Source organism: Trachypithecus francoisi, unplaced genomic scaffold, assembly GCF_009764315.1.
Source record: "Trachypithecus francoisi isolate TF-2019V2 unplaced genomic scaffold, Tfra_2.0 Lachesis_group2, whole genome shotgun sequence".
Taxonomy (NCBI): domain Eukaryota; kingdom Metazoa; phylum Chordata; class Mammalia; order Primates; family Cercopithecidae; genus Trachypithecus; species Trachypithecus francoisi.
In genome coordinates, this window is record NW_022681465.1 from 167,550,193 (window position 1) to 167,575,300 (window position 25,108).

Here is a 25,108-nt window from a genome sequence, read left to right on the forward strand (position 1 = left end):
CTGTCAACTTGGACTTTGCAGGACACTCTGAACTTGAGTCCAATCTTCAAGAAAGAACAGGTTTAGAACAAAGAAGTATTGAGAACCTTGAAGAAAGTGAGATCGCCTTAAAATCCATCTGAGCAAAAGATAGGCTCAGCAGTATCTGACATGCATCCTAGACTATGGAAAAGCACATTTCAAAAAGTTCAAAGAAAATATATGTTTGGTCCCAGGGCCAGAGGGTTTTCTAGAAGAGTATAAATAGGTCCAGACGGACTAGAAAATTAAATTCTAACTATATAATAAAAATTAGCCAGATATGGAAGAAAAACTAAAGAAATCAATATGGTTCCTTGGGAACTCTCCTTGGAGTTCAGATATTAAAAGGCATGTCTGAATGATCAAAGAACTTGTAGCCAAGAACAAAAGCAAATCAATAGCACAAACCTAAAAGAATGGTGTCATATAGAATAAAGTGAAAAATAAGCACAATTTTGCTGAATAAAAGGTTAAAAATGACTTTTACTAATGTGTACAGAGTAAGAACAAGGAACTGTTAGCCACATTTCTAAGAGATCATGATGTAATGGCAATGAGACAAAGAGAAAATAGAATGACTTAACTCCATTTTGCTTGTGTCTTTTCCACTAGAAGAATGACCTTCAGACCGAAAATGCAGATGTGGCTGACAACTGCAGACAAAAAGTGTTCTCTATCAGGCAGGGAGCCCGGGGTGATTTTCCATAGGCCAGTGTCAGCAGTATGAAGAAAACTGGAAGCCAGAAGCGGGGCTACTACTGTGGTGGTCCATACAAGAGGAGATAAGGACACAATGAGGCAGTCCAGAGGAACAGAGCAAAGCAGGCACAGGGGAGAGGGGCTGAGAGGGTGGAAATGACAGAATAACCCACTACAAAGCCTCTAGAAAAGCGCTGGATGTGCTGCTTAAGGTGAACTTACAGAAGGAAAGGATTCCACACATCTTTTGTGGAAGCAGAAAGCAAACAGGATGGGGAAGGGGAGAGCAACCACATGAGTCTATTCATGGAGACAGAAAGTGGGGCTGTGTTGGAGACATAGTGAGAATCCCGGTTCATCAGAGTCACAGGTTATTTCCAGGGAAATAGCTGGCTATAAAGGGGCCTTAGAGGAAGGGATAAACACTATGTCTGAAGGGTTTACTACCTGTCAGAAAGTCTCCAATGAGCGCTCCACACGTGATGAGGATCCAGAGAGGAATTAAAAACAAAACAAAACCAAAAAACACACACATATAGAGCCATTCATTTGCCTCCTCATTCTGGGGATACCATGTAATCTGAATATAGAGTTGAAATCTGAAGGAATCAAGAGTTTCGTGAATTTGTTTTGTTTTGTGTGGGATTGATTAGTTAACAGTGAAACTGTTGAAAACTGTGGACAGAGCCACCCCTCCTCTCCCTGTGAAAAGCAAGGAATCTGGATTAATTCTTTAATTTCAGGGTGTTAATGCCAGTAAAGAAAGCCTTGTGGTACCACCAGAGCCCATGCTGAGGCTTCCTAAGGCCGGCTGGGGTGGTGGTCATGAGAAGGAAGTGGCATATGGGCGGAGAACTTCCAGACCAGTAGAGCTTAGCCTGAAGAAATACTCCACATGTTTGGAGTGTGAAAACTGTATTCAGACCAGGGTGCCTCACTTCAAAGAAAAATGTTGCCAAACTGAACTCTGCCAGATGAGGAATCAAAGATGGCTAGCTAAGAGTTAACTGACACAGCCGGAAATCTGGTTATCAATTCCATGTAGCCTTAGAGGAAGAACATCATCCAATTCTGAGGCAATCTAGCGTCAAGGTCAAGCTCAGAAGCTCTAGACCCAAATATGAGGGTTAAAATTCCGGCCCTACTATGAATTACATTACCTTTTCTGTATAATAACATTAATAATAATAATTGCATAGAATTGTTGGGAGGATGAAATGAATTAATACGCATCACGTGCCTAAAACAGTGCCCGGAACATAGCAGTCACTCAATGCATGTTGGTTATTATTCATATTATTATCCAGTGAATAATAGTTATAATAAAACAGATAGGTATATATTGCTATATTAAAGAATATTTCGCAATTCAAATCGTTGAACAAAGTAATCAGGGTTACCTTTTAGATAGCCCCTGAGGCCGCTGCGAGAGGAGCCGCCGCCATGTCTGCGCAGCTGCAATGGATGGTCTTGCGGAACTGCTCCAGTTTCCTGCTCAAGAGGAGTAAGTAGACCTACAGCACAGAGCCCAATAACCTGAAGGCCTGCAACTCCTTCCGCCACAACGGGCTGATTCACTGCAAGACTGTGGGCGTGGAGCCGGCAGCCGACTGCAGAGGTGTGGTACTGGTCATGAAGCGGAGATCCAGCCAGCGGAAGCCTGCCACCTCCTATGTGCGGACTATCATCAACAAGAATGCTCGCGCCACGCTCAGCAGCATCGGACACATGATACTCAAGAACAAGTATGCCCTGACCTGCGCATGGCTGCCATCCCCAGGGCCAGCGTCCTGCACAGCCAGAAGCCTGTAATGGTGAAGAGGAAGCGGATCCGCCCCACCAAGAGCTCCTGAGGCCGCGCCCCCAAAGCAATAAAAAGTCAGCTGGCTTTCTCAAAAAAAATTATAATAACAAAATAAAATAAAATAAAAAATAAAAAAGTTAAAATGTTTAACCAGAGATTAGAGGATCATCTGAAAGAAGCAAGGAGGAGCTGCTGCCTGCTTTCAGTAGACAGAGGAACTGGCTGAGTCTAGTTTTTCTGACTTTCGGAGTATATACGTACATATGTGTGTATATATATAGTGACAGGGTCTCGCTCTGTTGCCCAGTTTTGAGTGCATGATCATAGCTCACTGTAACTTGGACCTCCTGAACTCAAGTAATCCTCCTACCTCAGCCTACTGAGGATGAGAAATGCATATTTCAGGATGGGCGCGGTGGCTCATGCCGTTAACCTCAGCACTTTGGAAGACCGAGGCAGGCGGATCACCTGAGGTCGAGAGTTTGAGACCAGCCTAACCAACATGGAGAAACCCCGTCTCTACTAAAAATACAAATTTAGCCGGACATGGTGGCGCATGCCTGTAATCTCAGCTACTTGAGAGGCTGAGGCAGGAGAATTGCTCGAACCCGGGAGGCGGAGGTTGTGGTAAGCCAAGATCGTGCCATTGCACTCCAGCCTGGGCAACAAGAACAAAACTCCCTCTCAAAAAAAAAAAAAAAAAAAGGGGTATTTCAAGTGCTCTTCATTTTGACTAATAGATGTATCACTGGTAGTAAAGTATTTATTAAATGTCCTGTGAAACATTCCTTGTCAGGAGGAAGTATCTATTTTATAGATTCCCAAGGCCATAGATCTTAAATTAGGACATTGCTGTGTATTTCAATTTGCGTTGAATCCAATCCTAGGGAAAGCTATAGGTTCAGTCGATAAGACAGAAATAAGAATACAGACTTGTTCATAGGAATTCATTCCAAAATGTGAAATCAAGGAGTTGTAATCTACTGTCAAAACTGCCAAAAACATTTCTTACACGTTTCTTTGTCATTAGTGAACTAATTATACTTTAATCGAGTCAGCAGTGAGCAATAAGAATCCATTAGTAAATACAGTAATATAGTACAGATTTTTATTTCCTTCAAGAGCTCTCCTCGGAATTCATGATCTCAGTGAGAACACTGGTAATCTGTGAATTATCTGGACTCTCAAAATGCAGAAAAGAATCAAAGGAGATTTAGAAAGGAGCAAGATTTAGAAAGGAGCATTGGCCCATTTTACTGAGAATTCAGCCAGGCTGATCTGCTCAATGGTTAAAGAGTAACAGCAACTACATTAAACACCAGAATGGTCAGTGCAATTAATGCAATTAAAGTAATTAGTCCTGGCAGCTGTAAGGTCAAATAGAGGTAGCTTTGTAACAACAATCTGCCACTGCAAAATTACTGACATTTCCAACTAAATTATATTCTCTAAATTGTTGCCTTAATGCTAAATAAATAAAGTTATGCTAATGTAGGGACTGATTACAGATTGAAATTAGCACAATTGCTTGTTATACAGTCTGCTAGGGTTAACATTTTTTAAAAACATAATTAATGGCCTTTGCTTACTGTCTCTGGTTATAGATCCTGCAGCTCATTTGCATTCTTTTGCAATATGCTGACAGTGCTAAATGTCTAAGAAGAAAGATCTCATCTGCAGGCGGAAAATGCGTTTTTCACGTCATCAAGCTAAAACTTGTTATAGTTTCAGGGCAGTGTTAATAACAAAAATGACCAGAAAAGGAATGGATAAGAATGAAGCTAGAATCCGTTTTTCTTTTCAGTCTTGTGATCCAAGCCTTTTCTGGAGTCAATGTGAAATGTAATTGCTCTTTTGACCTCTATCTTCTCTCTCCCCAGGTCTGAGGAAGAGCTACACTGGTTGATTATTGCAGGAATGAAAGGCACTCTGACCTTGTCGACCGAACGCCTTGCTGCTTTCAATGTTGCCCATTATACTGAAGGCAGGCAACTCCTGGAGAGAGGCGGAATCTACAGGAGAGCTGCTCCCCGGGCAACCTGCCAGAAAAGGCTTCATCAGCAGCTGTTCAGACATGACCAAACAGCTCAGGCAGTAAAGGAAACAGCTAGGGGGGAGAAAAACAGAGTATATCAAAATATTGTTAGCACACAGCCTGAAGTGCTCTCAGGCATCTATACTATAGAGTGCCTTTGCGAATACTGCCCAGCGTCATCCGCCTGAACTGAAGATCGACCTGGGAATATTTGCTGAGGAAGGAAGCCGTAACCAATATAAGTACAGTCACTGATTTCCTAAAATAGGCAGTCGCTCATTCAAAGGGATTTGTGATAATATTTCTATGTAAAGAGGAATGTAGGGTGATTTTCAGCAGAAAGTAGGTCGGGATATCTGGTTACAACAATTGCAGCCGGATGGGTGATGGCTCAAGCCTGAAATCCCCACACTCTGGGAGCCCCAGGTGGGAAGATCACTTGAAACCAAGAGTTCAAGACCAGCATGAGCAACAAAGCAAGACTCCTTCTCTACAAAAAAATATAAAAATTAGCCAGGTGAGGTGTTGTAGTCCTAGCTACTTGGAAGGCTGAGGCAGGAGGATTGCTTGAGCCCAGGAGTTGCAGGCCACAATGAATTATGCTTGTACCACTGAACTCCAGCCTGGAAGACAGAGCAGGACCCTGTCTCTAAAAAAAGAAAAAACTTACATTTAAATTTAAAAGAAAACACAATTACTCTAGATGATAAATCATTCACTAAAAATCTAGTTTGATTATTTTTAGAATTTATGGTTGATGTAAGGATTAGGGTACAATTCACAATGAGAACATGCTCTCCCTTCAAGCTCTAGAGTTGAAAGAGTCTTTGTTTAAAATCAGCTGTGGTTCCTTCACATAACTGCTCATTCTGCTCAAATCAATTCTATTCAACAAAATTTTATCGAGCATTTATTATGTGCCTAATCATTCTGGGAAATGTCAATGAGATGTGAAGTGTGCCTATGAGTTAATGAGACTGGCTGACCAAGCAGACACAGAAATGGTGCCATTTGCTTTCTCATTTCATTGTATTCATTGAGAGAGAACACCAGAGGCCTCTGCTATGAGTAAGGTGTGGTGTTAGGTTCTTCAGATTCAAACGTCATTTAACTGTTACATTAATTTTCAGGTTCATATTATTAGCCCCACTTTAGAAAGAGTTTACTGCAGTAAAAAAGGCCCTGGATTCCGGAATTAGCCAGACTTGGGTTTGCAAAGGAGAAAAGGTATAATAACTTTCCTCGTCCATTATAAGAGACACTCCTATAACGAAAGAGATTAATGAAGACTGGACAGGCATATGGAAATGTGATTGTGCCAGAGTATGATCTAATGGTAATAGACTGGGAATGGTAGGAGCCCAGCAAGGCCTGTCTGTTTAGATTCTTTTTGGCCTCTCTGTGTAACATTTCTTCCTCCCAGGTATGGGACAGGACCCTTATGGAATGGCAGTCTTCAAGGGAGAAGAGAGAGAGTGACCATTCTAAGTTTTATGGCTTGCTTTGTGGGAGAAGAATTCTGGTTTCTATCGCTCACTAAAAAGAAGTGAGGGACTCCCAGGGGAGCAGAAGAAGCTCAGAGAGACCTTGCTTCTGAGGCCTTTCCATCTCCTTTAGTTCAAAGTAGTCAGCATGCCAAAGCACCATACTTTGGAGTATCATGTTCTGAGCCCCAAGAGGTTCATACGCAATTCTGTTACTACTCAAAATCTCTGCAATCTTGAAAAAATTCTCCATTTCTCTGGATTTTTATTAGTCTTGTTCCTGGAATGAAGGAGACGAGATGAACTTAAGACCTTTTCCATCTCTATAGTTCCATGAGAAATATTGTTGTGCAGATTTTCTGGGACATCCCAATTCTAAATGTTGTGGCCCATCATGCCTGTAAAAATATTTATGCTCATCAAATGCTGAACTCAAGAACCATAATCACCCTCTCTAAAAATAAAAAGAACTATCAGAGTTAGGAAAATAATGATGAATAAAGGCTAGGGAGAATGACATTACAAGATAATTTTCAAAAGAAGGGTGAAATCACTACCCTCATACAGATATAAAAATGAACACGTTAAAGATTTGATTCTAGCCATTAATCAAAGATGGAATGCAGAAGATATTATAACTGGTTTCAGAGAATGTGAAGAGACATATTTAAAGATCAGGAATATTGAAATTAGCATGCAAATTGAATAAAACCAGTTTTTCTGGGGGTAGGGGAGGGAAGTCAATTGAACCTATATTAGACAGGGCAGAATGTGCATGTCTATCAGTTACCTACAAGATACAGAGTTGTAAAATAACTCAAAGACAACGAAAGGCTAGAATCAGATAACAGGAAGGTTGTACTGTACCAGATGAAGCATAGTTTCCCATTGAAGCAGTTTTTTTGTTTTTGTTTTTTTTTTCCTGCAATGAAAATAGCTTTGATGGGGTTCAGAAACCACTCTCCCAAAATATGGCATCTTGCATACTAAGTATTTTAAGCTGAAGGAATGTGAGAAGATGGCAGAAGCGGGAAGGCCTATCTGACCTTCTCCCACCCTTCCTTCCTGAAGGAAGGTTAAAAAACCTAGAAAGGATTTTTTGACCTTCCCCTGAAGCAGAACATAAGACCGACATGTGAGAGGCTGCCTCCTACGCCTGGAGGAAAGGAACATCCTTATCTCTGAAGACACAGGGATACAGAGAAGAATCTATGAAAGCAGGCCTGGCTAAGTCTCCTCAGTTTATTATCATCATCAGATCATGCTTTTTCATCCAATCATACTTCTCCACAACTATCTACTTATTAAATCTAGCATAAAAAATGCACAGGTTTACCTGTTTCTTCAGGTCTCCATTACCTTATGAAGGCTCTCATGTCACATAAAACTCAAATAAATTTATTTATTTTTTTCTTGTTAGTCCATCTTTTGTTATAGGGGCCTTAGCCATGAACCTAGCAATGGGTGAGGAAAAGATATTTTCACTCCCCTACATTCACTTCATGTGGAATACAGCATTTCATTGTAATTTCTGATTTTTCAATGGATATCTAGGAAAAAATGTCAGTGGGGGCCTGGGTGTGAACCAAAATCACCTGAGATACTTGCAAAATAGAATCACACCCCCTTTGACCTGCATCAAGCCATCTAATAAATGCACTAAACAAATAGGGGGCATCTTCAACTGCTTTTTGAGGTTGAAATTCAGATTTGAGGAGACCTAGAAATTCAGTTATGTGCGGTCTTTATAGATACAGTAACACTTCCTGATCCTTTAAGGAATCTTTTGTGATTTTCTTGATGTGGTTTTAGAATCATGAAACTGTTAAGAGTTTGGTTCACCAAGGGCTAAGGACCAATGTGCACATTGCAGGGACAGGAAGGTCAAAAGGAAAAAAATGGGAACTAGAGAAATAAAAACAGGGAAGAATAGGATAAGGAAGACTAGAAATAGAGCGGAATCAGCTGGTGCACTGGCATGCCAAAGATGCCTCCCTGATAGAACTACTTTGTTAATAAAAATACCATTTTAAACCCGTGCCCATAAAGAGTAGGAGTAAAAAGAAGCTTTATTTCTAAAGCTCTGCTGCCGCCTCCACCTGAAATCTAATGTGGTCTTTTTTTTTCTAACTTTTCAGGGCATATGTATTCTAGTTCCATTATAATGGTGGAAAATGCTCTCATACACACTGTTCCTGCGGTTTTATACTTTGGCTTTATTTTCCTCTCTTCTACACTTCCCTCCCTCCACAAAAATCGAAAATACATAAAAATGATAAGTTGAAAGCCCAAATTGAAGTCTTTTTAAATTTTAACTTATTTTTTTAAAACCACAACGTTGTAAATAGACTGGACTAAAGGAAATACAATTATTTATAGCTATGAAAGGGGAATTTATGGAAATGCCAATTCAGGCTTAGCTCAGCAACTAAAATGAAATGTGAAAAAGAAAAGTGGAGAACTCTTTGGAGGTTCTAGGATGATTGTGAGAATCCCCAGAGATTGATAATGCAGATGGAGGAAAGAAGGCCTCCAGAGGGTCAGGGTATAACAGACATTCTGTTTAGTGAAGCTTTATAACCCTCCAAGATACTAGTCTGGAATTACTTTTGACAGAAACAAGATAATGGGTTCAGGACATGCTGCCGCCCAAATATGGCATCGTGACATTTAAGAAAACAGCAGAAGCAGAAAAGCCATTCTCCCCTTCCCCTCACTCTTCTTCCATGCAGCGGGGCATGAGACCCTCATTCAAAAAATATCCTTTCAAACACAGAAAAGGACCATCCTTGCCTCGGAGGACACAGGGACACAGAGAAGAATATGAACAAACAGACCTTGCTTAATTCCCCCTTAATTCTTAATTTTTATTACCATTAGATCATGCCGTTTTGTCCTCCAATCACACTTAATCAAACTTCAGCATAAAAATCCCCAAGTTTGTCTATTTCTTTGGGCCTTCATTTCTTTATGAATGCTCTCATGTCACATAAAACTTACATGAAATAAACATGTATGCTTTTCTCTTGTGAAATCTGTCTTTTGTTATTAGGGCCTAAGCTATGAACTTCATGATAGGTTAAAAAAAAAGAAAAAAAAATCGTATTTACATCAACTCAAGATGAGAGGCAATTTTATCTTGACTAAATCCTTCTGGAACTACGGACACCAGGAAAGGAAGAAAGGCCCTGTGGCTTTTGTGCATGACAGAGAGCAGACGGTCAGCAAACTCCCCGTGGGCAGTGAATTCACTGTGCTTGGACAAGTCAAAAAAGGTTAAACCAACTAACACCATGAAACAAATGAAAGAATGCTACTTGAGTCTTTGTGAAGTCCAAGTTTCAAATAAATTGTTTAGTCCAACAGAATAGTTGCTTTCTTTTCATTGTTTTAACCTGAGGGAAGAAGAAAAATAAATCAATATCAGATTTTTTTTTGAAACCGCTTCTGGTAGCTGGGCAAAATATATAAAGAAAATGAAAATAATCATTTGCTTGTGGGAAGAGAAAGCTAATAAAACTTATAGAAGCTTGCTTCTAAGAGTACATTGCTAGGGTTCAAGACACATTGCACCCAAGATATGGTGCCTTGGCATATTAAATATTTTAAACTGAAAGAATTTGAGAAAATAGTAGAAGCAAGAAAGTATCTCAGACCTTCTCCCACCCTTCTCTTCTGATGCAGGTCCTAAAACATAGGAAGGATTTTCTAACCTTTCCACGAAGCAGGTCGTTAAGATGCTCACGTCAGAGGTTCCCTGCCTACACATAAAGGAAAGGAACACTTTTATCTCCGAAGGCATAGAGACATAGAAAAGAATCTGAAGCAGGTGTTGCTAAGTTCCCTGCCCCCAAGTTTATTACTATTAGATCATACTTTTTGACCCAATCTTACTTCTTCACAACTATTCACTTACTCATCCAGCTTAGCATTAAAACGGGTTGGCCAGGCGCGGTGGCTCATGCCTGTGATCCCAGAACTTTGGGAGGCTGAGGCGGGTGGATCACGAGGTCAGGAGTTTGAGACCAACCTGACCAATATGGTGAAACCCCGTCTCTATTAAAAATACAAAATTTAGCCGGGTGTGGTGGCACGCGCCTGTAGTCCCAGCTACTCAGGAGGCTGAGGCAGGAAAATGGCAGGTTCAAAACTGGGAGACAGAGGTTGCAGTGAGCTAAGATGATGCCATAGTACTCTAGCCTGGCAACAGAGCAAGACACCGTCTCAAAAAAAAAAAAAAAAAAAGAGAGAGAGAAAGAAAGAGTCCTTGTCTTTTAGAGATGTATACTAAAATACAGTTGTCCCTTGGTGTCCATGGAGAATTCATCCCAGGACGCCCACAGATACCAAAATCACACCACTGCACTCCAGCCAGGGCAACAAAGCAAGATATCATCTAAAAAAAAAAAAAAAAAAAAAAAAAGAAAAACACTGGCTTACCTGTTTCTTTAGGTCTTCATTTCTGTATGAAGGCTCCATGTCACATAAAACATGTCACATAAAACATGTCACATAAAACATGTATTAAATAATTCTATCCTTTTCTTTACTCCGTCTTTCATTACAGAGGCCTCACCATGAACCTAGCAATGGGTGAGGAAACGATATTTTTCCTCTGTCGCAATACATTGGTGTATTGTTGTTGTTGTTTGTTGTTGTTGTTTGAGACAGTGTCACTCTTGTCACCCAAGCTGGAGTGCAATGGTGCGATCTTGGCTCATTACAATCTCTGCCTCCCGGGCTCAAGCGATTCTCCTGCCTCAGCCTCTTGAGTAGCTAGGATTACAGGTATACACCAGCATGCCCAGCTAATTTTGTATTTTTTAGTAGAGACAGGGTTTCACCATGTTGGCCAGACTGGTCTTGAACTCCTGACCTCAGGTGACCCACCCGCCTCGGCCTCCCAAAGTGCTAGGATTACAGGTGTGAGCCACTGCACCCGGCCACAATGCATTGTTTAAAATGCAAGTTTAGAGATATTTTTTCTCCTCTGCTCTTCCCCAAAAGCTATGAGGTACACAAGCTGTATCAAAATACGGTTGCTTTCTAGATGTCATGTTTTAAATAGTACTATACACATGCATTCCAAGTTTTCAGAAGCCCATTCAATGTTTTAAATAAAAGCAATTTAAGGAATGGGTAGAGAGTGCAGTACTAAATACAGCAACATAATTATTTTCATGTAAATTATCTCCTCTACACCGTGTTAGAACAATAAGAACAAAAACATGTTTATACTGACAAAGTTTGAATAAGTAGAAGAGGTGGATTTGGTTCAGAATGTCCATAACTTCTCCATCCATGGACAAAGAGTAGGGAGCCCCTTTCACTTCCTTTGCATTTGGGAAGTTTTCCATGGTGCATTCAGATCACGTGTGCCTGCATGATCAGATAAGAGAAGGCTAGAATTACCAATGATGAAAGGAGGCAGCACAAGGGCAAGATGCAAAACAACTCTTCCTTTTCTCACCTCATCTGGATGGATCTGAATTTAACCATCTCACTTCTTTTTTGTTCTCATAGTGATGGTGGGTCCGTTTTCCAAAACCGGGTTTGAGACATGGCAAATTGAGTTCCACAGATTCTTTTTCTAAAGTGCCATTCAAAGAAGAAATGTGATGTCATTATGCTGACTGGATATTTCGTTCTGCCTATTTGTATGTACTTCTCAGATAATAAATTGAGGGCAGTTTAAATTAGCCATCACTGGCCAGATGCCGTGGCTCACTCCTGTAACCCCAGCACCTTGGGAGGCTGAAGTGGGTGGATCATTTGAGGCCAGGAGTTTGAGTCCAGCCTGACTAACATGGTGAAACCCCATCTCTACTAAAAATACAAAAAATTAACTGGGCATGGTGACATGTGCCTGTAATCCCAGCTACTCAGGAGGCTGAGGCAGAAGAATCACTGGAACCCAGGAGGTGGAGGTGTTAACAGGAGAGTGTTATCAGCTCAGTGAGCCTTTTTCCTCATTGCATGGGGTGGCTGTCCTCCACCAGCAAGGGCAAAGGGCCAGTGTGACAGCTTTTTTGGGTATCCACATTTGGTGGATCCTGAATTCTTGTCTAGTGCTCAAGAAGAATGAGTTCATGTGGATGAATTGAAGGATGGTGAATGCAGAAAACTTTATTGAGTGATGAAAGCTGCTCTCAGTGGAGTGGGGAGCTGGAAAGCAGATGGGAAGTGCAGGTTGCTCTCTCCTGAAGTCAAGTTGTCTGTCTGCTTCTCTCCTCCAAAGTCAGGTTGCCTCTCTCCAACATCCAGCCATTGTCCCTGAAGTCAAGTTGCCTCTCCTCGATGTCCAGCTGCTTCTCATCTCTACCGGCTGAGTTACGGATCTTTGTAGGCACAGGAAGTGGGGCAGGGCGCGTGGTGGCTCATGCCTGTAATCCCAGGACTTTGGGAAGCTGAGGTAGGCTGACCACCTGAGGCCAAGAGTTCAAATCCAGCCTGGCCAACATGGTGAAACCCTGTCTCTACTAAAAATACAAAAAATCTGCCAGATGTGGTGACATGCACCTGTAGTCCCAGCTACTCAGGAGGCTGAGGCAGGAGAACTGCTTGAATCCGGGAGGTAAAGGTTTCAGTGATCCGAAATTGTGACACTGCACTCCAGCCTTGATGACAGAACAAGACTCCATCTCAAAAAAAAAGAAAGAAAAAAGACATTATTCAGAAAGAACCAATCAAGAGAGAGGGGACCGTGGCTTTCAGGCTTTTCAGCTTGAAGGTGGGGCGAACCTACCCCTGTTTGCCTAGAGTTTCTCTGCCTCCTGCCTCTGTCACCATAAAATACTCTTATACAATGAAAAGAATACAAGACTACAGAAAGAAGAAAAACTATTTTGTGTTGACTTACCTAGGAAAATGTTAAAGGCAGCTTGGAAGTATGCAGCACTCAATTGGCTGACCTGACTGGGAAAGGCTTAGTATAGCCTTTCATCTATTGCCTGCTGCCCTTTTGGGTCACGGTCTTCCCTGGGGTGAAGAAGAGACCTAGAGTGAACACCAACACCCCAAACATGACGTCATTTTGCTCCAGATCACCCAGAAACACAGTAACTCTGAATTGACTACGAGCACACTCTTGCTTCTCTAGGCCAGCCCATGGTGGTTAAGCTTTGTTTGGTAGTGAAATCTCTCAGGCTGTATGACATCCTGGGCCTTGTCCCACACAGAGAGCAAAAGCAACTGTGAAATAGCGACAGTCGCATTAAGAGAATGATGCTTTTGCGGTGGAACATCAGTCACCACTAAATAATTTTTATAAAGGAAATGTAGCTCCTACAATAGGGAAATTCTTTCAGGACCAGTTCAAAGGTGAGAGTAGATTAGCAATAATCTAAAAATGAGAATGCAATTATGAAAGAATCTCCCCCACCTCCAATCCAACCCTCCCACGTTCTAAATGTTTTCTTTCCCCCCCAAAAAAACATCAAAACGGTGGTCCCCAACCTTTTTGGGAACAGGGACCAGTTTTTCAAAAGACAGATTTTCCACAATAAGGTGAGGGTGGAGGGGGTGGGTTGAGGTTATGAGGCATTAAATACTCACGAGGAGCATGCAACCTAGATCCTTCGCATTCACAGTTCACAATAGGATTTGCACTCCTTTGAGAATCTAATGCCCTGGCTGATCTGACAGGAGGCTGAACTCAGGTGGTAATGCTCCCTTCCCCTCACCTCCTGCTGTGAGGCCCAGTACCAGTCTGTGACCTGGAGGTTGGGGATCCCTGCATTAGAACATAGTCTAAATTAAGACAAACACACAAATAAAAGCAACATCATACCACCACCTGCAAAGTCATTTTTCAGCGGCAAACCCACATCCCATTGAGCCCAAAATGCAGGGGGTAGGGGGTGCAGAGGAGACGAAATGTGTAAGAGCAGGACGGGCAGACAATACCTAAACTTCTGATAGGAATGATGGTGCTTTCATTGAAATAGGAACTCTGGACGAAGATTAGGTCTGGATAAGAAAGACTATAATGAGGAAGAATCAGGATTGAGAGAGAGAGAGAGAGAAACACCCTGAAAATAGAGAAATGGAAACAAATGATAAAACCAAAACTGAGAGAAAACAATAAGGAACTGATGAGTGCATACAGGTTGAATAGTTAATCCTAAAACAAAAAGAACACTGATTCCTGTGCATTAGGAAACTCCTTACTCTAAGCTAGAAAACTCCTTCCTTTAAACTAAGAGACTAACATTTGTTGGTGACTTTGCATGTAGCTAGCACTGTGCTTCAGCACTTTCTTGTACAGTTGACCCTTGAACAGAATGAGTTTGAATTTTGCGAGTCCACTTATACATGGATATTTTTTCTGCTTCTGCCACCCCTGAGACAGTAAGACCAACCCCTCCTCTTCATTCTCCTCCTCAGCCTACTCAGTGTGAAGATGGCAAGGATAAAGAGCTTTATGATGATTCATTTCCACTTAATGAATAGCACAAATATGTTTTATCTTCCTTATGATTTTCCTAATGTTTGCTTTTCTCTAACTTACTTCATTTTAAGAATACAGTATATAATACATATAACATACAAAATGTGTTAATCACCTGTTTATGTTATAAGTAAGGATTCCAGTCAATAGCTGACTATTAATAAGTTTGGCGAGGAATCAAAAGTCATATGAGGATTTTTATCTGGGCAAGGATTGACACCCCTTCCCCCAAGTTGCTCAAGTGTCAACTGTACGTTAGGAAACTGTTTTAAAAAAAGAGCAGGTTATCATATGATAGTCTTTATTTTCTATGTGTCTACAGAACAAGAACACTGACTGATATTTTGAAAGTAGAGAGTGAGATTAAGAAGATGATTACACTTGGGAGTATGCTTTGGGAAAGGTGAAAGGAAAAATGACTAAAAATAAATAAAAAGAATGCCAAGTGGTATTCAGTGTTCAAAGCTGGATATGCACGGTTCAATGTCTTAATTTTTTCAGACTAACTAAATATCATGTTGACATAATTCAGAGTCTATAGCAATTAGAATGGAAGAAAATCGCTTTTTGTGTTCTTAAAATAATTTTATCCTTAAAAAGCTAAACTCACAAGAAAAAAACAAACAACCCTATCAAAAAGTGGGCAAAGGATATGAACAGACACTTCTCAAAAGAAGACATTCATACAGCCAACAGACACATGAAAAAATGCTCATCATCACTTGCCATTAGAGAAATGCAAATCAAAACCACAATGAGATATCATCTCACACCAGTTAGAATGGCAATCATTAAAAAATCAGGAAACAACAGGTGCTAGAGAGGATGTGGAGAAATAGGAACACTTTTACACTGTTGGTGGGACTGTAACCTAGTTCAACCACTGTGGAAAACAGTGTGGCGATTCCTCAAGGATCTAGAACTAGAAATACCATTTGACCCAGCCATCCCATTACTGGGTATATACCCAAAGGATTATAAATCATGCTGCTATAAAGACACATGCACACGTATGTTTATTGCAGCACTACTCACAATAGCAAAGACTTGGAATCAACCCAAATGTCCATCAGTGACAGACTGGATTAAGAAAGTGTGACACATAAACACCATGGAATACTATGCAGCCATAAAAAAGGATGAGTTCGTGTCCTTTGTAGGGACATGGATGCAGCTGGAAACCATCATTCTCAGCAAACAATTGCAAGAACAGAAAACCAAACACCGCATGTTCTCATTCATAGGTGAGAATTGAACAATGAGATCACTTGAACACAGGAAGGGGATCATCACACACCGGGTCCTATTGTGGGGAGGCAGGGAGGGATAGCATTAGGAGATATACCTAATGTAAATGATGAGTTAATGGGTGCAGCACACCAACATGGCACATGTATACATATGTAACAAACCTGCATGTTATGCACATGTACCCTAGAACTTGAAGTATAATAATAATAAGAGAAAAATAAAAAAAGGAAAAAAAAAAGCTAAACTCAAGGCCACGTGCGGTGGCTCATGGCTGTAATCTCAACACTTTGGGAGACCAAGGCGGGCAGATCACGAGGTCAAGAGATCAAGACCATCCTGGCCAACATAGTGAAACCCCATCTCTACTAAAAATACAAAAATTTTGCCATGGCCCACTCCTGTAATCCCAGCACTTTGAGAGACTGAGGTGGGTGGATCACGAGGTCAAGAGATCGAGACCATCCTGGCCAGCATGGTGAAACCCCGTCTCCACTAAAAACACAAAAAATTAGCCAGTGCGGGTGCCTGTAGTCCCAGCTACTTGGGAGGCTGATGCAGGAGAATCACTTGAACACAGAAGGTGGAGGTTGCAGTGAGCCAAGATTGTGCCACTGCACTCCAGCCTGACAACAGAGATTCCATCTCAAAAAAAAAAAAAAAAAAAATTAGCTGGGCTTGGTGGTGAGTGCCTGTAGTCCCAGCTACTCGCGAGGCTGAGGCAGGAGAATTGCTTGAACCTGGGAGGCGGAGGTTGCAGTGAGCTGAGCTCGCACCACTGCACTCCAGCCTGGCGACACAGTGAGACTCTGTCAAAAACAAACAAACAAAAAAATACAAAGCTAAATTCAAAGAACTGAAAAAACAAAACAGAAGTAGCTAGCAAACTTCTGAGTCATTGCTTGAAAGTATGGCGGATTCTGAAATAGGTACCCTTCTCAGGTCCATAGGTTAAAGACTAGTCTGTGTTAGATTGGTTCAGATACCCTGCAGTATTGCCAAGGGTTTGATTCTACAAATTAGCAATACTAGGAGATACAATTATTACGCAACTCCATGACCTCCAATAACTAAAGCATTTTGTGAATCTCTGACAGGTAAGGTGCAAGTGAATAAAAGCAGCGTAGTCAGATTTCCTGAAAATGTTACACATTCCTGCAAAATTAGTTACAATAAGCACTCTTGTAATATCCAATTGGGCAAATAGGCTTATTCAACTTAACAAACATTTACTAGGCACACCTGAATGGGAAGCACAATGCTAGACAAAGCATTACCCCTACAGGGGGTAACCTTCATGGAGAACTTACTACGCACCAAGTACTGTTCTAAGCTCTCCACATGTGTCCATCTTAATAAGTGCTTACAACAACCTTATGAAATAGGTCTAATCCCAAGTGTACAGAAATGGAAACTGAGGTGTGCTGGTCACTCTCTGCCTCTCTGAGGCTCAGGGCAGTGAAAGTCACACTTGGAGGAAGAGCAATCTGTCTCTCCTTTTTTATCCCACACTCACTGTAAAAGCGTTAGTGAGGAAAGGGAGCTCAGAAGTTGCCAGAAGAAAAAAAGTGAACTCTTACATAAAGTCTAGATGTTGAGAAAATGGACCAATTCTTATTATTGTATCATATTAAATCATATCAGATTATCTCTTTTTTGTTGTTGTTTTGTTTTTTACTTCTTTTTGAGACAATATCTTGCTCTGTCACTTAGGCTGGAGTACAGTGATGTGAACAAGGCTCATTGCAGCCTCAATCTCCCAGGCTCAAGAAATCCTCCTGCCTCAGTCTTCTGAGTAGCTGAGGCCACAGGTGTGTACCACCACAGCTGGCTATTTTTTTGTTTTTTATTTTCTGTAGAGATGAGGTCTCACCATGTTGCCCAAGCTTGTCTTGAACTCCTGGGCTCAAGCAGTCCTCCTGCCTTGGGCTCCCAAAGTGCTGGGATGAGAGGCATGAGTTACTGCACCTGGCCAAGATTATCTTGTCATAAAGATATATTTAGAAGTGTCACAAGCAGCCTTGGAAAAAAATTGTCTTGTTAACTACATTGGTTAATGGGTAACTGCTACACATAATGTAATCTTTGTTTTAACCTTAACTGTTTGACGGTAGTGTGACTGCTTCTGATGAGGACATGGGAATGAATGTGTAAAAAGCATGTGATCGGCCGGGCGTGGTTGCTCACCCCTGTAATCTCAGCACTTTGGGAGGCTGAGACGGGCAGATCATGAGGTCAGGAGATCGAGACCATCCTGGCTAACACGGTGAAACTCTGTCTCTACTAAAAATACAAAAAATTAGCTGGGCGTGGTGGCGGGTGCCTGTAGTCCCAGCTACTCGGGAGGCTGAGGCAGGAGAATGGGGTAAACCCAGGAGGCGAGCTTGCAGTCAGCCAAGATCGTGCCACTGTACTCCAGCCTGGACGACGGAGCGAGACTCCCTCAAAAAAAAAAAAAAAAAAAGCATGTGATCATCCACATTTTACTTCAGTCTCCTTAAAAAGAGGAAAAGGAATTTATGTCTACTAAAAAATATTGTGTATGATTGTCCTACAAGAGTTCTAGGAGTTTCTCTACTATCAAGATATTTAGGAATTTGTCCATATTGAACAACATTCCTTCATTAAAATGTCTGGGTATCATTCCATATCGTTGTTGATTTCAGATTCTTTAAACTCCATCAAAAACATGTCAGCTACCACTTGCAGCCTCAAGAGTATACAGTTGTCCCTCAGTATCCATGTGGGATTGTTCCAGAACCCTCTTGGGTACCAAAATCTGCAGATGCTCAGTCCCTTACACAGAATAACCTAGTATTTGCATATTACTTAAATACATTTCTCATATACTTTAAGTTATCTCTAGATTGCATATAATACTTAATACAATGCCTACACATTACCACATTCAGGTGAATTCAATACAATGCTCGGCAGGTAGCAAATTCAAGTTTTGCTTTTGGCAACTTTGTGGGTCTTTTTTTCCCCAACATTTTCAACCCAAGGTTGGTTAAATCCATGGATATGGAACCCAGGAATGTGGAGGACCCAACTGCATACACAGATGTTACACCATTTTTAGAAAAAAGCTTATACCTTTTTAAAAAGTATTTGTGATTAGTTTATTAACATTATTTAAATACTAACACAACCATAGTTGATTTGCTGCCACTACCTTGGAAATATTTAAACATTATTAAAACTTAGCTGCACATTCTAGTTTTATCTCTAAAATTAATGCTTTTAGGCTCAATTTATGCCTGTCAACAAGTAATGATCATAGATGTGAGCTGGCTCATAATCCAGAGGTACTAGGTTACAATGTGTTACCATGGAAACTGTGTTTTATTGCATTCTCTCTTCTTGATTTAAGGCATTTGACAATCATAGCAACTGTTTGCCAGTTTTCTCCCATCATAAAAAATTCAAAAACACAAACAACCAAAAGAAAAAAAAAAAAAAGACGAAGGAATATCCTCTACTGTTCTTGGACCCCCCCTAGAAACATAAAAAGGAAATGACAGCCTTATATTTAACATGAACCTTTTGTGAATAGTTTATCTCTTAGAAAGTCTAAACGTGTTGGAAAATTCAGTCAGTGGTTAGTCATCGAATGGACCTGTCTGCCTATGGTTCATTTTGTTTATTGCATCATATATCTTTTATGATCACTGGGACTTCAGCCTGAAACAGCATTTTCTTTAACAAGGACCGTGTTTCCTTTAACGTTGTTTATTGCACCTGAAACATTACTCTTTGAAATCATGGTACATTTTCCATCGAGCAAAGGTCTGCAACCGAATCTTGCATGAATGTGTTTATTCAGGAGCTAGAGCAGAGGGGGAAAAAAAAAACCACCTCATCCAGTTCATGTAACATTAATCACTTTGCCAGTGTTCAGCTGAGGTCATTGCCACATTCCTAGCAGTATTAAGGCAAGTCAAGATTAATCACATACATTAAACCTTGGAAGGGGAGCACGTGAAAGGGATCTCAAATTAGACATGTCTTAAAAGACAGAGAAAGAACTGTAGCGAAATGGGTTTACCTTGCTGCAGTCTGTCTTGGATATAACTTGCTCGCTTTTACTACATGTAGTCATACAACTGCTACGAATCTGTAGGTCTTTTTCCTCTTTCTGGAAGCTTATAAGTCAAATTTAAGGTCTTTCTGAGCATTCAAAATAAAGACTCATTCACCAAACATTTTTTAGTACATACTAAACACCAGACACCTGCTAAGAGCTGTCCATGCCAAGACGAATGAGACAGAGCCCTCCCTCTCTCTGCCTCCTCCAATAAGTGCACAACCCACCCAGGAACACTAAGACCACTAATACCATGCACAGTGGGAACATGATTTGGTGGGAGTACAGAAGGGAGAATGGCTGATTGTGATGGGAAATCAGAAAACACTGAAGTTAACTTTAGACAGGGAGAAAGATGAGAAAAGCAATCTAGACATAGGAAACAACATAAAGCCTGAGTGAGTGTTCATAGAGTAATCTGTTGGGGCAGGGGCGAAAGCAAGATTGTGTAGAAGAGCTGGAAGGAGTGGTAGAAGATGAGATTGCACAGTAAGTTGGAGTCAGATTGCAAAAGTCTTTGAACATGTCCTTTATTCCAAAAGGAATGAGAAAACTGTGAAGAATTTGAAACAGAAAAGTTAGAATAATCAGATTGTATTGGAAAATGATTATTTGGAACAAGAGCAGGTTGGATGGCAGATTAGTTGGTAAGAAACTAGAATCACTGTCTCCAAGGTGGAAGAGAGTACAGGTCATCCAGAAAAGCAGTGATAACAGCTTAAATCTATAGAGTGGAGCGAAACACTGTGGATCCAGATGTGACGGACTAATCAATCGAGTTCCTGAAAGGAGCCAGAGGGTGGACGGTGGAGCAAAAGGAGTCCAAGACAATGCCAAGGGATCTGCTTGTGTCGAATAAGCAGATGATAATGCCATGGAACAAGGCAAGGAAGGTCATAGAATGATGATTTCTGTTAGGATGTTATAGCACTTATAAGTGTCAACAGGGCTGGACACCTTGATTTGGGGGTCATCAACTTATACTTGGTTGTTTGAGTCATAGAGGAAGATAAGACTATCAAAGGCAAAAAAAGAAAGGAGAAGAAGGAGCGAGAGTCCAGGGAATATTTTATGGGAGAAAAACTATTTCCCATTTTTTGTGATCGTTTTTACATTAAGAAAAACATTAGAGGCTTGAAGAATTTTTTTTTTCTATTTACAAAGTAAACTTGGCACATAGAATAACAACTTCTTAAAGACAAAATTTGAGAATAGGTATTAGATTGAAAATATTTTATATTTGTTGCTTATATATAAAATGCAATCTGTATTTAAGATGCTAGTGGGCTTATATTTATAGAATCATGTTTCACATAAGAGGCTAACATTATTTTGAACCATTGCAGCTTTAAATGTTCATAATATGCATATTTAAATATGTGCTTATATTGTAGGTGACAGATTTACACACTTCCCATGTCAACCATCACACACTTTCATTAAAGATTTATTTATTTTTAAAACTACGTTTTATACTCCCATAAAAAGGGGAAATTAAATCATAAAAATACACACAAAGTTAGTGTTTACAGTCTAACTACTACTCATGCAAGAACCATCTGAGTCAGTGTCGTCTTTCCCCAGTTGAGTGTGGAGAGAAGGCCCAGGTTAAGAGCTTAGTCTCTGCTCATGGAGATTTGAATTGCAATAACTGAATTTTCATTCAAGCCTAAATATAACAAATGTGAAGTGCAAAAATATCACCTTCTAATAGAGCAGAAGACTGAAATCGTATTCATCTATGCTTTGCCTCATCTTTGTTAATATTGAAAATTGAGAACTATTAATCATCCAGTAGCAAAAAAAATTGGAAAAATAATAATTGTATGTTAAATTCAGATGGAAGATTTATACTTTTCAGTGAGTTTTCTGTGAACCCATACAATAATTCATTCATTCATAAGTACTTACCAAGCAGCCATAATGTGCCAGATGCTATGAGTGGATAGAAGTTGGTGACACAGTGTGGTGTGCGGTGGCTCATGCCTATAATCCCAGCACTTTGGGAGGCTGAGGAAGGCAGAATATGAGGTCAGGAGTTCGAGACCAGCCTGACCAACATGGTGAAACCCCATCTCTACTAAAAATATGAAAATTAACTGTGTGTGGTGGTGGGCGCCTGTAATCCCAGCTACTCAGGCGGCTAAGGCAGGAGAATCGCTTAAACCTGGGAGGTGGAGGTTGCAGTGAGCCGAGATCACGCCACTGCACTCCAGCCTGGGCAACAGAGCAAAACTGTCTCAAAAACAAACAAACAAACAAAAAATAGAAGATGGTGACACAGTCCTTGCACTCAAAGTGTGAATACTCTACTCTTTGGGAAAGAATGAGATAAATTCTTCGGTTGCCATTGTGATTGACTGGACACACTGTGTTTTGCACAACTCCAGGGGGACCCATTTGCATACAGACTACAACATAGCCCCGAAGAGACTCTAACCCTGCCTTAAACCAATTGGCATACCCATCTCCCTGCCTACAGTGAAGAGCTCAGAGATAAATGTGTGGCCCAATCAGAGCCAATGAGATGTGAAGAGATGTTTGCTGAGACTTTGGGAAAAAGAAGCCCCCTCGCTCTTCCTGAACGCTCCCAAAAGGATCTCATGGTTCATGTGGTGTGAGGATGTGAAGTCAGAAATTGCTTTGGGTGTTCTGCAACCAGAAGTTACGAGCTTGGAGTTGTTGAGGTCTATCATGTGGAACCTGAAGAGGAAGACAGAAACAAGGCAGGCAGAATGGAGGGATGGAGCACTCAGCCCCTTAGCGACATCACGGGAGCTGTAGGTCAAGCCTCCTCCAAAGTCAAAACTATTTTGGCTGGGTGCAGTGGTTCACAGCTGTAATCCCAGCACTTTGGGAGGCCAAGGCGGGTGGATCACAAGGTCAGGAGATTGAGACCATCCTGGCTAACACGGTGAAACCCTGTCTCTACTAAAAATACAAAAAATTAGCCAGATGTGGTGGCACGTGCTTGTAGTCTCAGCTACTGGGGATGCTGACGGAGGAGAATCACTTGAACCTGGGAGGCAGAGGTTGCAGTGGGCCAAGATCGTGCCACTGCACTCCAGCCTGGGTGACAGAGCAAGACTCCATCTCAAAAAACAACAACAACAAAATTTAAAAAAGCAAAGTCAGAACTATTTCATGTGCATGAGCCCTTTTTTGCTTAAGCCACACTGAGTGGAACTTCTGGTCACAGTTGTGAGAATGCTGACATAGTCACCAAATTAACACCTTCCTTGTATCTAATTTTTGTGCCTATTCAGTATCTACTGGTTTATGTTCTTCCAGATGTATATTTCAGCTTAGAGTGAAATAGATTCAAGTGGAGTGAATGAGAGAATGGATAAGCTCATCTTTGAGAGCTTAACCTAAGCACAGAGGTAGAGCCAACTGCTTTCTAATCCATCAATTCTTATTCAACCTGATACAGAGATGAAGACAAAGAAAATAGATATTAAAAAGAAGTATTTAACATTCAAAGCTAATCTCCCAATCTGTCTTGACACTCTTATCTTCCTAGAATTGGAGGCTTTTTGTTTTTAATGTCCTCAATAACACACAAGAAAGTGCTCAGCATTTGTGTGATCCTTAATAAAGATTTGCTTTAAAATTTTTGTTTTACTTGTAGTAAGATATACATAACATAAAATTTACCATTTTGACCATTTTTAAGTGTACCATTCAATGGCATCAGTACATTCACAATGTTGTGCAACCATCCATCCATCTCCATTACTTTTTCATCATTTCAACCTGAAACTCTGTACCCACAAAACAATAAACAGGCCGGGCGCAATGGCTCACACATGTAATCCCAGCACATTGGGAAGCTAAGGCAGGTGGATAACGAGGTCAGGAGTTCAAGACCAACCTGGCCAAGATGGTGAAACCCTGTCTTTACTAAAAATACAAAAAAAAAAAAAATTGCCAGGTGTGGTGGTGGGCTCCTGTAATCCCAGCTACTCGGGAGGCTGAGGCAGAGAATTGCTTGAACCCGGGAGGCAGAGGTTGCAGTGAGCCGAGATCACGCCACTGCACTCCAGCCTGGAGGATAGACAAAGACTCCGTCTCAAAAAAATAAATAAATAAATAAATAAATAAATAAATAAATAAATAAAATAAACAATAACTCCTCTTTCCTCCTCCCCTCAGCCTCTAGTAACCTCTATTTGCCATTCTGTCTCTAAGAATTTGCTTAGTTTAGGTACCTCATATAGTGGAATTACACAATATTTGTTCTTTTATGTCTTATTTTACTTAGCATAATGTTTTCAAGGTTGATTCATGATGTAGCATTAAGATCCATTTTTAGGGCCAGACGTGGTGGCTCACACCTGTAATCCCAGCACTTTAGGAGGCTGAGACGGGTAGATCACCTGAGCTCAGGAGTTCGACACCAGCCTGGCCAACATGCCAAAACTCCATCTCTACTAAAAATACAAAAATTAGCCGGATGTGGTGGCGTGTGTCTGTAGTCTCAGCTACTCAGGAGGCTGAGGCAAGAGAATCGCTTGAACCTGGGAGGCAGAAGTTGCAGTGAGCCGAGATCGCACCACTGCAATCCAGTCTGGGTGGGAGAGCAAGACTCCAACTCAAAACAAACAAACAAACAAAAAGTTTCAATTTTTGCCAAGCCCCGTGGCTCATGCCTGTAATCCCAACACTTTGGGAGGCCAAAGCGGGCAGATCATTTGAGGTTGAGAGTTTCAGACCAACCATGGCCAGCATGGTGAAACCCTGTCTCGACTGAAAATACAAAAATTAGCATGGAGATGGGCACCTGTAATCCCATCTACTCCAGAGGATGAGCCAGGAGAATCACTTGAACTGGGGAAGCAGAGATTGCAGTGAGCTGAGACAGCACCACTACATTCCAGCCTAGGCAACAGTGAGTCTCCATCTAAAAAAAAAAAAAAAAAATACATTTTAACACGTATTGTCGCCCCGCAACCATGTTTAATTTCTGCTATTCAAAAAATAATATGCAGGGCTGGCTAGGCACGGTGGCTCATGCCTGTAATCCCAGCATTTTAGGCCGAGGCAGGAGGATCACCTGAGTTCAGGAGTTTGAGACCAGCCTGGCCAACATGATTAAAACCCGTCTCTACTCAAAATACAAAAATTAGCTGGGCATGGTGGTGGGCGCCTGTAATCCTAGCTACTTGGGATGCTGAGGCAAGCTAATTGCTTGAATCCGGGAGGCAGAGGTTGCAGTGAGCTGAGATCGCACCATTGCACTCCAGCCTGGGCAACAAGAGCAAAACTCCATCTCAATAAT

The 25,108-nt window shown here is 41.1% G+C and overlaps 1 pseudogene; it reads left to right on the forward strand.

The window, feature by feature from the left end:
* Positions 1-2,163: 2,163 nt before the first annotated feature.
* On the forward strand, positions 2,164-2,615 carry LOC117064617 (annotated as a pseudogene).
* The last annotated feature ends 22,493 nt before the right edge of the window (positions 2,616-25,108 follow it).